The following is a 13,305-nucleotide window of genomic DNA, read 5'->3' on the forward strand; positions in this document are numbered from 1 at the left end:
CCTCTCTCTGTCCCGCCTCTCTCTCTGTCCCCCTCTCTCTGTCCGCCCTCTCTCTGTCCCCTTCTCTCTGTCACCTTCTCGCTGTTCCCTTCTCTCTGTCCCCCTCTCTCTGTCCCCTTCTCTCTGTCACTTTCTCTCTCTGTCCCTTCTCTCTCTGTTCCCCTCTCTCTGCCCACCTCATTGTCCCCCCTCTCTTTATTCCCCTCTCTCTGTCCCTCTCTCTGTAACCCTCTCTCATTTCCCCTCTCCCTATCCCCTCATTTTGTCACCCTGTCTCTGTACCCCCTCTCATTATCCCTTCTCTCTGTCCCCAAACTCTCTGTTTCCCTCTCTCTGCCTCCTCTCTTTTTCTCTCTCGCTCTGTCCATCCTCTCTCTGTTCCCTTCTCTCTGTTCCACTCTCTCTGTCCCCCTCTCTCTCCGTCCCCCTCTCTGTCCCCAGGTCTCTGTCCCCCTAAGTCTGTTCTCCTCTCTCTGTCTCTGTCACCCCCCTCTCTGTCCACCCCTCTCTCTGCCCCTCTCTCTGTCCCACCCTCGCTCTGTCCACCCTCCCGGTCCCCCTATCTTCTGTCCTCCCTCTCTCTGTCCCACTCCCTCTGACCTCCCCGCTCTCTGTACCCCTCTCTCTGACCCCCCTCTCTGTCCTCCCTCCGTCCCCCTCTCTCTGTCAATCTCTCTCTGTCCCCCCTCACTCTGTCCCCCTCACTCTGTCCCCCCTCTCCACGTTCTCCCTCTCTCTGTCCCCCTCTCTCTGTTGCCCTCTGTCTGTCCCCTTCTCTCCGTTCCCCTCACTCTATCCCCTACTCACTGTCCCCCTCTCTCTATCCCCTTCTCTCGGTTCCCTTCTCTCTGCTCCCTTCTGTCTGGTCCCTTCTCTCTGTCCCCCTCTCTCTATCCCCTTCTCTCTGACACCTTCTCTCTGCTCCCTTCTCTCTGTTCCCTTCTCTCAGTCCCCCTCTCTCTGTTCCCCTCTCTGTCCCCCCTCTCTCTGCCGCCCTCTCTCTGTCCGTTTCTCTCTGTTCCCCTCACTCTATCCCCGTAGCTCTGTCCCGGTCTCTCTGTTCCCCGCTCTCTCTGTTTCCCTCTCTCTGTGTCCCCCCTCTATCTGTCTCCCCTCTCTCTGTCGCCTTCTCTCTGACCCCTCTCTCTGTCTCCCTCCCTCTGTCCCGCTCTCTCTGCCTCCTCCATCTGTCCCCCTCCCTCTGACCCCCCTCTCTCTGTTCCCGTCACTCTGTCGCCCCATTTCTCTGTCCCCCCTCACTCTGTTCCCCCTCTTCACGTCGCTCCTGTCTCCGTTTCCCTCTATCTGTCCCCTTCTCTGCGTTCCCCTCACTCTATCCTCTTCTCTTTGTCCACCTCTCTCTGTCCCCTTCTCTCTATCCCATTCTCTCGGTTCCATTCTCTCTGCTCCATTCTCTCTATCCCCTTTTCTCTGTCCCCTTCTCTTTATTCCCCTCTCTCTGTCGCCCTCTCTCTGTCCCCTTCTCTCTTTATCCTTTCTCTCTTTCACCAAACTCTCTGTTCCCCTCTCTCTGTCTCCTCTCTTTGTCTCTCTCGTTCTGTCCATCCTCTCTCTGTTCCCTTATCTCTGTTCCATTCTCTCTGTCCTCCTCTCTCTATCCCCTTCTCTCTGTTCCCTTCTCTGTTCCCTTATCTGTGTTCCCGTCTCGCTGTTCTCCTCTCTCTGTCCCCCCTTTCTCTGTTCCCCTCTTTCTGTCCCCCTCTCTGTCCCCTTATCTCTTTATTCCTTGCTCTCTGCCCCCTCTTAGTAACACTTTCTCAGTCCCCCTCTCTCTGTCCCCCTCTCTCTGTCCATCCTTTCTCTGTCCCCACTCTATCTGTTCCCCTCTCTCTGTCCCCCTCTCTGTATCCCTCTATAAGTTCCCCTTTCTCTGTCCCCTCTCCTTGTCCACCTGTGTCTGTGCCCCCATTCTTTATCCCCCTCTCTCTGTCCCAAACTCTCTGTTTCCCTCTCTCTGCCATCCACACTTTGTCCCCCACTCTCTCTTTCCTCACCTCTCTTTGCCTTCCCACTGTCCCCACTTCTCAGTTTCCCCCTAAGTCTGTCCTCCTCTCTCTGTCACCCCTTCTCTGTACCCCCTCTCTCTTTCCCCCTCTCTGTACCCCTCTCTAAGTTCCCCTCTCTCTGTCCCTCTCTTTGTCTACCTGTGTCTGTCCCACCTCTCATTATCCCTTCTCTCTGTCCACAAACTCTCTGTTCCCCTCTCTCTGTCCCCCTCTCTTTGTCCCCCTCTCTCTGACCCCCTCTCTCTGTCCCCCTCTCTCTGTTCCCCCTCTCTCTATCCCCTCTCTCTGTTCCCCTCTCTCTCTGTCCCACTTTCTCGGCCCCTCCTCTCTCTGGCCCCCGTCTCTCTGTTCCCCTCTCTCTGTCCCCCTCTCTGTTCCCCTCTTTCTGTCACGCACTCTTGCCCCACTCTCTCAGTCCCCACCTCTCGGTCCCCCCCTCTGTCCCCACGTCTCTCTGTCCCCAAAGTATGCCTTGCTCTCTCTATCACCCCCCTCTCTGTCCCCCTCCCTCTGCCCACTCTCTCTGTCCCACCCTCTCTCTGTCCACCCTCACTGTCCCCATGTCTTCTGTCGCTCTGGCTCTCTCCCCCTCTCTGTACCCCCTCTCTCTGTCCCCTCTCTCTGTCCCTGCTCTCTCTCTGTCCCCCTGTCTCCATCTTCGTATCTCTGTTCCACTCTCTCTGTCCCACTCTCTCTGTATGCCCTCTCTCTGTCCCCTTCTCTCTATTCCCCTCACTCTGTCCCCGTATCTCTGTTCTGCTCTCTCTGCTCCCCTCTCTCTGTCCCCCTCTCCACGTCCCCCTCTCTCTGTCCTCCCCCTCTCTGACCTTATTTCTCTGTCCCACTCCCTCTGTCCCCGCTTTCTCTGTCCCCGTCTCTCTGACCCCCTCTCTCTGTCCCCTTCTCTGTGTTCCCCTCATTCTATTCCCGTATCTCTGCCCCGCTCTCTCTGTCCCCTCTCTCTGTCCCCCCTCTCTCTGTACCCCCTCTCTCTGCCCCCCCATCTTTCCCTCTCTCTTTATCCCCCATCTCTGTCCCCCTTTCTGTACCCCTCTCTAAGTTCCCCTCTCTCTGTCCCCTCTCTTTGTCCCCCTCTCTGTGTCCATCCTCTCTCCATCCCCCTCTCTCTCTCCCCATTTCTCTGTCCCCTTCTGTCTGTCCCCTTCTCACTGACCCCTCTCTCTCTGTCCCCTATCTCTCTGTTCCCCTCTCTCTGTTCCCCTCTCTCTGTCACCCATACTCTGTCCCCCACTCACTCTGACCACTCTCCCTGTCCCCCTGTCTTCTGTCCCCCTCTCTCTGTCCCTCCTCTATCTCAGTCCCCCTCTCTCTATCTCCGTATCTCTGTCCCGCTCTCACTGTTCTCCTCTCTCTGTCTCCTTCTCTCTGTTCCCCTCTCTCTGTCCCCCTCTCTCTGTCCCCCTCTCTCTGTCCCCCTCTCTCTGTCCCCCCACTCTCTGTTCCCCCTCTCTCTGTCCCCATCTCTCTCTCTCCCTCCGTTCTCTGTTCCCACGTTCTCTGGCCCCTCTCTATGTCCCCCGCTCTCTGTCCCCCTCTCTCTGTCCCCCTCTCTCTATTCCTCACTCTCTGTTCCCGTAAATCTGACCCCTCTCCACGTCGGCCCTCTCTCTGTCCCCTTCTCTCCGTTCCCCTCACTCTATCCCCCTCTCTCTATCCCCTTGTCTCAATCCCCACTCTCAGTTCCCATCTCTATGTCCCCCTCTCACTGTCCCCCTCTCTCTGTCCCCCAGTCTCTGTTCCTCCTCCCTCTGACCCCTCCATCTATCTGCCTCTCTCTGTCCCCCTCTCTCTGTCCCCCCTCTCTTTGTCCCCCACTCACTCTGTCCCCCCCCCCCCTCCCCCACTGTCCGCACGTCTCTGCCCCCCTAAGTCTCTTCTCATGTCTCTGTCACCCCACTCTCTGTCCCACCCTCGCTCTGTCCACCCTCCTGGTCCTCCTATCTTCTGTCCATCCTCGCTCTGTCCCCCCTGTCTGTCCGCCCTCTCGCTGGCCCCCTCTCTTTGTCCCCCTCCCTCTGACCCCCACTCTCTGACCCCCTCTCTCTGACCCCCTCCCTCTGTCCCTCTCCCTCTGCCCCCATTCCTCTGTCCCCCTCTCTCTGTCCCCCTCTCCACGTCCCCCTCTGTCTGTCCCCCTCTTTCTGTTTCTCTCTTTTTCTCCCCTTCTCTCCGTTCCCCTCTCTCTATCCACTTCTCTTTGTCCCCCTCTCTCTGTCCCCTTCTCTCCATCCCTTTCTCTCAGTTCCCTTCTCTCTGCTAACTTCTCTCTGTTCCCTTCTCTCTGTTCCACTCTCTCTGTCCCCGCTTTCTCTGTCCCCCTCTCTCTGTCCCCCTCTCTCTGTCCCCCTCTCTCTATCCCCTGCTCTCTGTGCCCCTCTCTCATTATCCCTTCTCTCTGTCCCCAAACTCTCTGTTCCCCTCTCTCTGTCTCCTCTCTTTGTCTCTCTCGTTCTTTCCATCCTCTCTCTGTTCCCTTCTCTCTGTTCCACTCTCTCTGTCCTCCTCTCTCTCTCCCCTTCTCTCTGTTCCCTTCTCTCTCTTCCCTTATCTCTGTTCCCGTCTCGCTGTTCTCCTCTCTCTGTCCCCCCTTTCTCTGTTCCCCTCTTTCTGTCCCCCTCTCTGTCCCCTTATCTCTTTATTCCTCACTCTCTGCCCCCTCTCAGAAACACTTTCTCAGTACCCCCTCTTTCTGTCCCCCTCTCTCTGTCGCCCTCTCTCTATCCAATTCTCTCTGTGCCCCTCTCTCATTATCCCTTCTCTCTGTCCCCAAACTAACTGTTCACCTATCTCTGTCTCCTCTCTTTGTCGCTTTCGTTCTGTCCATCCTCTCTCTGTTCCCTTCTCTCTGTTCCATTCTCTCTGTCCTCCTCTCTCTCTGTCCCCTTCTCTCTGTTCCCTTCTCTCTGTTCCCTTATCTCTGTTCCCGTCTCGCTGTTCTCCTCTCTCTGTCCCCCCTTTCTCTGTTCCCCTCTTTCTGTCTCCCTCTCTGTCCCCTTATCTCTTTATTCCTCTCTCTCTGCCCCCTCTCAGTAACACTTTCTCAGTCCCACCTCTTTCTGTCCCCCTCTCTCTGTCCATCCTTTCTCTGTCCCCACTCTCTCTGTTCCCCTCTCTCTGTCCCCCTCTCTGTACCCCTCTATAAGTTGCCCTTTCTCTGTCCCCTCTCTTTGTACACCTGTGTCTGTGCCCCCTCTCTTTATCCCCCTCTCTCTGTCCCCAAACTCTCGGTTTCCCTCTCTCTGCCATCCACACTTTGTCCCCCACTCTCTCTTTCCCCACCTCTATTTGCCTTCCCACTGTCCCCACGTCTCACTTTCCCCCTAAGTCTGTCCTCATCTCTCTGTCACCCCTTCTCTGTACCCCCTCTCTGTTCGCCTCTCTCTGTACCCCTCTCTGAACCCCTCTCTAAGTTCCCCTCTCTCTATCCCTCTCTTTGTCCACCTGTGTCTGTCCCCCATCTCATTATCCCTTCTCTCTGTCCACAAACTCTCTGTTCCCCTCTCTCTAACCCCTCTCTTTGTCCCCCTCTCTCTGACCCCCTCTCTCTGTCCCCACTCTCTGTTCCCCTCTCTCTGTTCCCCTCTCTCTCTGTCCCGCTTTCTCGGTCCCTCCTCTCTCTGGCCCACGTCTGTGTCCCCCTCTCTCTCTCCCCCTCTCTGTTCCCATCTTTCTGTCACCCACTCTTGCCCCCACTCTCTCTGTCCCCACCTCTCTGTACCCCCCTCTGTTCCCACGTCTCTCTGTCCCCAAAGTACGCCTTGCTCGCTCTATCACCCCCCTCTCTGTCCCCCTCCCTCTGCCCACTCACTCTGCCCCACCCTCTCTCTGTCCACCCTCACTGTCCCCTGTCTTCTGTCGCTCTGGCTCTGTCCCCCTCTCTGTAACCCCTCTCTCTGTCCCCCTCTCTCTGTCCCTCCTCTCTCTCTGTCCCCCTGTCTCCATCTTTGTATCTCTGTTCCGCTCTCTCTGTCCCACACTCTCTGTCCGGGCTCTCTCTGTCCCCTTCTCTCTGTTCCCCTCACTCTATCCCCGTATCTCTGTTCCGCTCTCTCTGCTCCCCTCTCTCTGTCCCCCCTCTCTCTGTACCCCCTCTCTCTGTCCCCCTCTCCATGTCCCCCTCTCTCTGTCCTCCCCCTCTCTGACCTTATCTCTCTGTCCTCCTCCCTCTGTCCCCGCTTTCTCTGTCCCCCTCTCTCTGACCCCCTCTCTCTCTCCCCTTCTCCCTGTTCCCCTCATTCTATTCCCGTATCTCTGTCCCGCTCTCTCTGTCCCCTCTCTCTGTCCCCCCTCTCTCTGTACCGCGCTCTCTCTGCCCCCCCTTTCCCTCTCTCTTTATCCCCCCCTCTGTCCCCCTTTCTGTACCCGTCTCTAAGTTCCACTCTCTCTGTCCCCTCTCTTTGTCCCCCTCTCTCTGTCCATCCTCTCTCCATCCCCCTCTCTCTCTCCCCATTTCTCTGTCCCCCTTCTGTCCGTACCCCTCTCTCTGACCCCCCTCTCTCTGTCCCCTATCTCTCTGTTCCCCTCTCTGTTCCCCTCTCTCTGTCACCCTTACTCTGTCCCCCACTCACTCTGACCACTCACTCTGTCCCACCCTCGCTCTGTCCACTCTCCCTGTCCCCCTGTCTTCTGTCCCCCTCTCTCTGTCCCTCCTCTATCTCTGTCCCCCTCTCTCTATCTCCGTATCTCTGTTCCGCTCTCACTGTTCTCCTCTCTCTATCTCCTTCTCTCTGTTCCCCTCTCTTTGTCCCCCTCTCTTTGTCCCCCTCTCTCTGTCCCCCTCTCTCTGTTCCCCTCTCTCTGTCCCCCCACTCTCTGTTCCCCCTCTCTCTGTCCCCATCTCTCTCTCTTCCTCCGTTCTCTGTCCCCATGTTCTCTGGCCCCTCTCTCTGTCCCCCGCTCTCTCTCCCCCTCTTTCTGTCCCCCTCTCTCTGTTCCTTAGTCTCTGTTCCGGTAAATCTGTCCCCCTCTCCACGTCGGCCCTCTCTCTGTCCCCTTCTCTCCGTTCCCCTCACTCTATCCCCCTCTCTCTCTCTCTCCCCTTCTCTCTATCCCCACTCTCTGTCCCCGTTTCTCTTTTCCCCTCTCTCTGTCCCCGATTTCTCTGCCACCCTCTCTCTGGCCCCCTCTCCCTCTCTCCCACTCCCTCTGCCCCCTCTCTCTGTTCCCCTCTCACTGTCCCTCTCTCTCTGTCCCTTCTCTCCCTCTTCCCCTCTCTCTGCACTCCCTTCCCCTCTCTCTTTAACCTCTCTCTCTGTCCCACTCTCTCTGTCACCCACTCTGTCCCCCACTCTCTCTGTCACCTCTTCTCTATCACCCCCTCTGTCTCCACTTCTCTCTGTCCCCAAAGTCTGCCTTCCTCTCTCTGTCACACCCCTCTCTGCCCGCCCCCCCCCTCCCTCTGCCCACTCACTCTGTCCCCCACTTCTGTCCCCACGTCTCGGTCCACCTCAGACTGTTCTCATCCCTCTGTCATACCCCTCTCTGTCCCCCCTCTCTCTGCCCCTCTCTCTGTCCCACCCTCGCTCTGTCCACATTCAGGGTCCCCCTATCTTCTGTCCACCCTCGCTCTGTCCCCCCTGCCTGTATGCCCTCTCTCTGTCCCCCTCTCTCTGTCCCTCTCCCTCTGTCGCCCACTCTCTGACACCCCTCTCTCTGTCCCCCTCTTTCTGTTTTCCCATCTCTCTGGCCCCCCCCTCTCTGTCCCCCACTCTCTGTTCCCCCCCCTCTCTCCCGCTAAGTCTGTTCTCATTGCTCTGTCACTCCCCTCTCTGTCACCCCCTCTCTCTGTCCACCCTCGCTTTGTCCACTCTCCCGGTCCCCCTATCTTCTGTCCACCTCTCTCCGTCCCCACGTCTGTCCGCGCTCTCTCTTTCCCGTCTTTCTGTTCCCCCTCTCTCTGTCCCCCTCTCTCGATTCCCCTCTCTCTGACCCCACCCTCTCTGCCCCCATCTCTCTGCCCCATTTCTCTGTCCCACCGTCGCTCTGTCCACCCATCTTGCTCCCCTGTCTTCTGTCCCCCCGGCTCTGTCCCCTCTCTCTGTCCCTCCTCTCTCTCTGTCCCCCTCTCTCTGTCCGTCATCTCTCTGACCCCCTCTCTCTGTTTCCCTCACTCTATCCCCGTTTCTCTGTACCGCTCACTCTGTTCCCTTCTCTCTGTTCCCCTCTCTTGTACCTCTCTCTCTGTCCCCCCATCTCTCTGTCCCCCCTTTCTCTGTCCCCCCTCTCTCTGTCCTCCCTCTCTCACTTCCCGGTCTCTGTCACCATCTCTCTGTCCCCCCTCACTCTGCCCCCCTTCTCTGCGTCCCCCTCCCTCCGTCCCACTTTCTCTGTACCCCTCCCTCAGTCCCCCTCCCTCTGTCTCCTCTCTCTGTCCCCCTCATCCTGTGCACCCTCTCTCTGTCCCACTCTCCACGTCCCCCTTCTCTCGCTGTCCCCTTCTCTCTGTTTCCCTCTGCCTGTCCTCTTCTCTCTGTTCTCCTCGTTCTATCCCCTTCTCTTTCTCCCCAAATCTCTATCACCTTCTCTTTGTCCCCTTCTCTCTGTTCCCCTCTCACTGTCCCTCTCTCTCTGTCCCTTGTCTCCCTGTTCCCCTCTCTGTACCCCTATCTCTGTCCCCTCTCTTTGTCCCCCTGTGTCTGTCCCCCTCTCTTTATCCTTTCTCTCTGTCCCCAAACTCTCTGTTCCCCTCTCTCTGTCCCCTCTCTTTGTCCCCCTCTCTCTGTTCCCCTTCTCTCTGTCCACCTCTCTCTGTTCCCTTCTCTCTGTCCCCTTCTCTCTGTCCCCGTCTCTCTGTCCTCTTCGCTCTGTTCCCCTCTCTCTGTCCCCTCTTTCTCTGACCCCCTCTCTCTGACAACCTCTCTCTGTCCCCCTCTCTCTGTCCCCCTCACTCTGTCCCCATCTATCTGTCCCCCTCTCTACGTCTCCCCTCTCTCTCTGCCCCTCTCTCTCTCCCCCTCTATCTGTCCCCTTCTCTCTGTTTCCTTCTCTCTGTTCCCTTCTCTCTGTACACCTCTCTCTGCACCCCCTCTCTCTGTCCCTCTCTCTGTGTCCCTTGTGTCCCTGTTCCCCTCTCTCTGTCCCCCCTTTCCCCTCTCTCTTTATCCCCCTCTCTCTGTCTCCCTCTCTGTACCCCTCTCTCTGTCCCCTCTCTTTGTCCCCCTGTGTCTGTCCCCCTCTCTTTATCCTTTCTCTCTCTCCCCAAACTCTCTGTTCCCCACTCTCTGTCCCCTCTCTTTGTCCCCCTCTCTCTGTCCGTCCTCTCTCTGCCCCCTCTCTCTGTCCCCCTCTCTCTGTCCCCCTCGCTCTCTGTTCCCCTTCTCTCTGTCCACCTCACTCTGTCCCCTTCACTCTGTCCCCTTCTCTCTGTCCCCCTGTCGACGTCTCCCTCTCTCTCTCTCTCCCCCCCTTTCTCTGTTCCCTTCTCTCTGTTCCCCTCAATATATCCCCTTCTCTTTTCCCCCTCTCTCTATCCCCTTCTCTCTGTCCACTTCTCTCTGCTCATTTACTCTGTTCCCCTCTCTCTGTCCCCGCTTTCTCTGTCCGCCTCTCTCTGTCCCCCACTCTCTATCCCCCTCTCTCTGTCCCCCCTCTCTCTGTATCCCTCTCTCTCTTTCCCCCTCTCTCTTTCCACCTCTCTCTGTTCCCGTCTCTCTGACCAACTCTCTCTGTCCCACTCTCTCTGTCCCCCACCTCTCTTCCCCCCCTCTGTCATCACGTCTCTCTGTCCCCCTAAGTCTGTCTTCCTCTCTCTGTCACCCCCTCTCTGTCACCCCCTCTCTGCCCCCCCCTCTCTGTCCCACCCTCGCTCTGTCCACCCACCCTGTCCCCCTTGCTCTGTACCCCCTCTCTATCAGCCCTCTCTCTGTTCCCCTCAATATATCCCCTTCTCTTTTCCCCCTCTCTCTATCCCCTTCTCTCTGTCCACTTCTCTCTGCTCATTTACTCTGTTCCCCTCTCTCTGTCCCCGCTTTCTCTGTCCGCCTCTCTCTGTCCCACACTCTCTATCCCCCTCTCTCTGTCCCCCCTCTCTCTGTATCCCTCTCTCTCTTTCCCCCTCTCTCTTTCCACCTCTCTCTGTTCCCGTCTCTCTGACCAACTCTCTCTGTCCCACTCTCTCTGTCCCCCACCTCTCTGCCCCCCCTCTGTCATCACGTCTCTCTGTCCCCCTAAGTCTGTCTTCCTCTCTCTGTCACCCCCTCTCTGTCACCCCCTCTCTGCCCCCCCCTCTCTGTCCCACCCTCGCTCTGTCCACCCACCCTGTCCCCCTTGCTCTGTACCCCCTCTCTATCAGCCCTCTCTCTGTTCCCCTCTATCTGCCCATCACCTTCTGTCCCCCCCTCTCTCTGTCTCCCTCCCTCTGTCCCCTCATTCTGTCCACACTCTCTCTGTCCCACTCTACACGTCCCCCTTCTCTCGCTCTCCCCCTCACTCTGTTTCCCTCTGCCTGTCACCTTCTCTCTGTTCCCCTCATTCTATCCCCTTCTCTTTGTCCCCCAATCTCTGTCCCATTCCCTCTGCCCCCTTCTCTCTGCCCCCTTCTCTCTGTCCCCTTCTCTCTGCTCACTTCTCTCAGTTCGCCTCTCTCTGTCCCCCTTCTCTCTGTCCCCTTCTCACTGTTCCCCTCTCTCTGTCCCCACTTTCTCTGACACCCTATCTCTGTCCCCCTCTCTCTGACCCCCTCTCTCTGACCCGCTCTCTCTGACCCCCTCTCTGTCCCCTTCTCTCTGACAACCTCTCTCTGTCCCTCTCTCTCTCTCTCTCCCCCCTCTCTCTGTCCACCTCCCTCTGTCCCCTTCTCACTGTTTCCTTCTCTCTGTTTCCCTCTCACTGTTCCCCTCTCTGTGTCCCTCTCTCTCTGTCCCTTGTCTCCCTGTTCCGCTCTCTCTGACACCCCTTTCCCCTCTCTCTTTATCCCCCTCTCTCTGTCTCCCTCTCTGTACCCCTGTGTCTGCTCCCCCCTCTCTTTATCCTTTCTCTCTGTCCACAAACTCTCTGTTCCCCTCTCTCTGGCCCCTCTCTTTGTCCCCCTCTCTCTGTCCATCCTCTCTCTGCTCTCTCTCTCTCTCTGTCCCCCCTTTCTCTGTCCCCTCTCTCTCTGTTCCCCTTCTCTCTGTCCCCTTCTCTCTGTCCCCTTCTCTCTGTCCCCCTCTCTCTCTGTTCCCCCTCTCTCTGTCCCCCCTCTCTGTCTGACCCCCTCTCTCTCTGACCCCCTCTCTCTTTCCCTCTCTCACTGCCCCTTCTCTCTATTCCCTTCTCTCTGTCACCCTCTCTCTGTCCCTTCTCTCTCTGTTCCTGTCTCTCTCTGTCCCCATCTCTCTGTTCCGCCTCTCTTTATGCCCCTCTCTCTGTACCCACTCTCTCTATCACCCCTCTCTCTATCCCCCTCTCTCTATCCCCGTCTCTCTGTCCCCCCCACTCACAGTCCCCCTCTATTTGCCCCCCTCTCTCTCTGTTCCCCTCTCTGTTACTCCCTCTATCCCCATCTCTCTCTTACCCCCCTTTCTGTACCCCCACCCTCTCTGCCCCTCTCTCTGTCTCACCATCGCTCTGTCCACCCTCCCGGTTCCCCTATCTTCTGTCCCCTCTGTTTGTCCGCCCTCTCTCTGTCCCCCTCTCGCTGTCCCGCTCTCTCTGTTCCCTTCTCTCTGTCCCCCTCTCTCTCTGCCCCCCCTCTCTGCCCACCCTCTCTCTGTCCACCCTCTCTCTCTTCCCGGTCGCTCTGTCACCGTCTCTCTGTCCCTCTTCTCTCTGTCCCCCTTCTCTGTGTCCCCCTCCCTCAGTCCCACTTTCTTAGTCCCCCTCTCTCTGTCCCCCTCTCTCTCTCCCCCCTCTCTCTGCCCCCCTCCCTCTGTGCCCCTTCCTCTATCCAACTCTCTGTCCCCCTCTCTCTGTCCCCCTCCTCTCTATCCCCCCTCTCTCTCACTTCCCTCTCTCTGTTCCCCTCTGTCTGCCCACCACTTTCTGTCCCCCTCTTTCTGTCTCCCTCCCTCTGTTCCCCCTCATTCTGTCCACTCTCTCTCTGTGTCACTCTCCAAGTCCCCCTTCTGTCGCTCTCCTCCTCACTCTGTTTCTCTCTGCCTGTCACCTTCTCTCTGTTACCCTCATTCTATCCCTGTTACTCTCTGTCCACAAACTCTCCGTTCCCCTCTCTTTGTCCCCTCTCTTTGTCCCCCTCTCTCTATCCATCCTCTCTCTGCCCCCTCTCTCTGTCCCCCTCTCTCTGTCCGCTTCTCTCTCTCTGTTCCCCTTCTCTCTGTCCACCTCTCCCTGTCCCCTTCTCTCTGTCCCCTTCTCTCTGTCCCCTTTTCTCTGTTCCCTTCTCTCTGTTCCCTTCTCTCTGTTCCCCTCTCTCTGTCCCCCTCTCTGTCCCCATCTCTCTCTGTCCCACTCTCTCTGTCCCCCTCTCTCCGTCTCCCTCTCTCTGTCCCTTCTCTCTCTGTTCCTGTCTCTCTCTGCCCCCATCTCTCTGTTCCCCCTCTCTTTATCCCCCTCTCTCTGTACCCACTCTCTCTATCACCCCTTTCTCTATCCCCCTCTCTCTATCCCGGTCTCTCTGTCCCCCCACACACAGTCCCCCTCTCTTTGCCCCCCTCTCTCTCTGTTCCTCTCTCTGTTACTCTCTCTCTGTCCCCCCTCTCTCTGTTACCCCCCTCTCTGTCCCCCCATCCTCTCTGTCCCTCTCTCTTTCCCACCATCGCTCTGTCCACCCTCCCGGTTCCCCTATCTTCTGTCCCGCCTGTCTGTCCGCCCTCTCTCTGTCCACCTCTCGCTGTCCCGCTCTCTCTTTTCCCTTCTCTCTGTCCCCCTCTCTCTCTGCGCCCCCTCTCTATGTCCACCCTCTCTCTGTCCACACTCTCTCTCTTCCCAATCGCTCTGTCACCGTCTCTCTGTCCCTCTTCTCTCTGTCCCCCTTCACTGTGGCCCCCTCCGTCAGTCCCACTTTCTTAGTCCCCCTCTCTCTGTCCCGCCCTCTCTACCCCCCTCTCTCTGTCCCCCTCCCTCTGTGCTCCTCCCTCTGTCCAACTCTCTCTGTCCCCCTCTCTCTCTCCCCCTCCTCTCTACCCCCCCTCTCACTTCCCTCTCTCTGTTCCCGTCTATCTGCCCACCACTTTCTGCCCCCGTCTCTCTGTCTCCCTCCCTCTGTTCCCCCGTATTCTGTCCACCCTCTCTCTGTCCCACTCTCCAAGTCCCCCTTCTCTCGCTCTCCCCCTCACTCTGTTTCTCTCTGCCTGTCACCTTCTCTCTGTTACCCTCATTC

This window comes from Chiloscyllium plagiosum, unplaced genomic scaffold (assembly GCF_037043375.1).
Source record: "Chiloscyllium plagiosum isolate Xiang-an unplaced genomic scaffold, Cpla_swu_hap1 HiC_scaffold_18, whole genome shotgun sequence".
NCBI lineage: Eukaryota > Metazoa > Chordata > Chondrichthyes > Orectolobiformes > Hemiscylliidae > Chiloscyllium > Chiloscyllium plagiosum.